A 3,725-nucleotide genomic window follows, 5' to 3' on the forward strand; every position below is an offset into this window, starting at 1 on the left:
CAAAACCTTTCAACACCCTTTAATCATTCCCCTTTAAGTTATGATTTTATTTCCTAACCCTACATGCATTATTTATTAGCATCTTCACATGCATTCACACACCATCTTCCCTTTTACAAAACACATTGCCGTGCATTTCTTCCCATTTTCTGCACCTTTCCTCCTTGCAATTCCACATGCATTCGTCATTATAACCCACCTACATTCCACCTAATCCACATGCCTTCCTAACAATATAATTGAGTCAAACACATGCACCCAAACAAAGCCAACCTAGCTAACCCTACATGCATTTCTTTATTCACTCTTCATCACATGCATTTTCACCACCATTCACACACACATGCATCCTGAAAACCTTGTGCCGTGTATCCCCTTCAACTTTCCAGCTTCCCACTCATTCAATTCAGCCACCATTCATTCTTTATTCCACATACACTCATCATCACACACCCTAGCTATCATTCACATGCAAACACAAGCTTTAACCAACAAACAAAACAGCAAACACATGCACCAAAACACTTTGCCGTGGGCACCATTCCACATTCCAGCTTTCCCTTTCATTTCCAGCTCTAACTCTTCATCATTGCAGCCACAAACACCTTAAACAAACAGCCATATACATCTCCACTCCTCCTATAAATACCCTTGCATTCCCATCACCTAGGACATCTGATTTTCATACACTTCACACAACACAAACACAACCCTTGTGCCGCAAATCCCCTTCCATTTCTGTGCAGTTTTTCTCCTCCATTGCAGCCACTATCCAACCACTTCCCATCCCTCCAAAACACTTCACATAATCCCCAAAGCTCACTTAGACCTTGTGCTACAACAACGAGGAAGAAAAGAGTGCCTAAACGTTCATACAATTCAAGTTTGAGTTGTTGGAATTTTTAGGTGTTTCTTTGATTTCAAAGTTTAAATTTAATTCTCTTTGTTTTGTACGTATGAGAATGGAAGAGAAGAGTGCCTAAACGTTCATACAATTCAAGTTTGAGTTGTTGGAATGTTTAGGGGTTTCTTTGATTTCAAATTTATGAGGAACTAAACCCCCTTTAGCTAGGGGGTGATTCGAAACTATGTTTATATTTGCAATATGAATTGATTACTTTTGGTTGGAATTTCATAAGTTGTGGATTCAATTCGTTTAACTGTTTGATTGATAACTTATTTATGTATGTTCATTGAGATTGCAAGCTTAATTTTCATGCATGAATATGACGCTAGAATATAAGTGAGTTTCACCTAATCGTTATGAACTTATATTCACAAGTAGTGGAGGTTGCTTATAAACAATCGCGTTAAACGAATTCTTGGCATAAGTTTCATGCGTATTCCATAGTAACGAATGCCTCGTCAACACTTATAATTTTCATTGAACTTAATGATCTTTGTTGAATGTCTCTATCATGCGTATTCCATAGTTAGGGACTTTGATTAAGAATAATTTGGGTGTAATGCGTATTCCATTCAATCCAACGAATTTAGGGAAATCTGAAAGTTAATCTAAGCGGACCTAATTAACTTGGAGCATTGAGTTTCACAACTTATCGAAAGACCAACTGAGAATCAATATTGTATGCAAGTGTAACATGTGTGGAGAAGAACCCCTTGGCTATTCCATCATCCATATTTTCATCACATTCATATTTACGTTTTGCCTTTAATTACAATTTGTCCATTTAATTTAATCTCGTCCAACCACAATCACCCCCCTTATTTTGTTAAGTCTTATTCATTTGATTTGTCTTATTTTATGTGTTTGAGTATTTGGAGTCTTTTAAACTTGTTTTGATTCTTTTAGTTTGTCTTAGTGTTTTAAAAGTTAGTTTTATTTATTTGAGTCAAGTATTTAGCATCCCTAGTTAATCCCCGGTTAGAACGATCCCTACTTACATCATTACTACAATTGTCACAAATAGGGTTTAGTTTGTGTGCGTATAAATATCGCATCATTTTGTGAAAGTTTCTTGTGCACTACATATTCTTGATTAGGAACCAAAGTTGCACATCACAATTAGGCTCATGATTAGAGATATTTGATCAAATCCACACATCATATGGTTGATCATATCTAAGTGAAACAAACTCTAGAAATAGGTAGATGACTGAGTATAAACTGATTTAACAAACATGGCCTTGGGTTAGCAATGGTAAAATCGAATCCCTAGCTTCATCTCCATTGGTACTATCTCATTTTATTAGTTGTTGATTCATTTATTTGTGTTTACTTCATTTCCTTATGCTTTCAAGTTACAACAACAAATATGCCTACATTGATTAGTTTTATTTCTCTAGTAAAAAGTTCTTGCAAAACAAGTGATTATATAGGTCCAATTAGTCCCTGTGGATTCGACACCCTTACTTGTGCCATTATACTAAACATATTCTAGCACGAAGAAGGAAAACCTCAATTAAAATGGCGCCGTTGCCGGGGACTGATTTCAGTCCCTTATAATTGCTTGTTTTGATATTAAACCTTGTTCTTTTCATTTTAAGTAGATTTCTGATTTTTATTCAAACTTGTTTTATCTTGTTTCAGGTAGTATATGTCAAATAGACTTGCTGAATTAGGCCAAAGAATTGAACGGTTAAAGGGCAACACTTTGGAAAGCTTTGTGCCAACAAGTTCCTCCATTGTCCGTGAAGAAGAGGAAGGGAAACCGTCTAGTCCAACAAGTGAAGGATCGGAGCACTTTAATTGGGAAAGAGAAGAAGAGATGGCGGGCGACCAAGATGATCTTCGAGCTTTGGAGGATTTTGCTCAACCAATCATACCAAATTCACCTTCATGCATCTTGCTGCCCACAGAAGCTAGAAACTATGATCTTAAATCTTCACATTTCCATATGTTTCCTTCTTTTTATGGCTTACCTAATGAAGATCCTTTAGCTCATATTAAAGAATTTTACAATGTTGTGAGTGGTTTACCTTTACAGGGAGTAAGTGAAGCAAATCTGAGGATGAGAGTGTTCCCTTACACCTTGAAAGATAGGGCCAAGGGTTGGTTAATGACTCTAGTACCTGGTTCACTCACCACATGGGATGCCGTGGCTAAGAAGTTTTTGGAAAAGTTCTTTTCCACTCAAAAGACAGCCACATTAAGGGGACAAATCTTCAACTTCAAACAAGATGATGGAGAACCTTTCAATGAGTGTTGGGAGCGCTTTAAAGGCCTTTTGTTGCAATGTCCACACCATGGGTTACCTCTTCACTTACAAATGCAAATTTTCTACGATGGACTAACCCAAACATGTCAATCAACTGTTGATAATGCAGCAGGTGGAGCTTTGAAGAAAAAGAATGCTCAAGAGTCATATAACAATTATGAGATGTTGGGATCTAATGCTCAACACAAAGATGTAAGGGGTAAGAGAGTTGGAGTATATGAAACAAGCTCTAATCATGATCTTTCTTTGCAGGTAGCTAACCTAGAAAAGAAGCTTGAATCCGTGCTCAACATGGTGCCAAAAGCAAGTGAAGTGTGTGCCATTTGCAACATACCAAGCCACCTTACTCATCAATGTCCATCTAGGGAGGCTTACCCCGAGTATGTCCAAGAGCAAGTGAACCTCATGAATTCTTACAATCAAAGGCCAAGGAATGATGTGTATTCCAATACATATAACCCAAGTTGGAGAGATCATCCCAATCTTTCGTGGAAGAACAACAATCAATTCCAAAACTTCCAACCAAAACCTACTCTTGAGGATACG

At 37.3% G+C, this 3,725-nt stretch overlaps 1 non-coding gene across 1 annotated transcript; it reads right to left on the reverse strand.

The window, feature by feature from the left end:
* Positions 1 to 3,103: 3,103 nt before the first annotated feature.
* LOC148697425 (small nucleolar RNA R71) lies at positions 3,104 to 3,214 on the reverse strand. Its single transcript, XR_015961976.1, has one exon. It is a non-coding gene; the product is annotated as a small nucleolar RNA R71 (small nucleolar RNA).
* Between the last annotated feature and the right edge of the window lie 511 nt (positions 3,215 to 3,725).

This window comes from Pyrus communis, chromosome 4 (assembly GCF_041283825.1).
Source record: "Pyrus communis isolate YQ-2024b chromosome 4, ASM4128382v1, whole genome shotgun sequence".
Lineage (NCBI taxonomy): Eukaryota > Viridiplantae > Streptophyta > Magnoliopsida > Rosales > Rosaceae > Pyrus > Pyrus communis.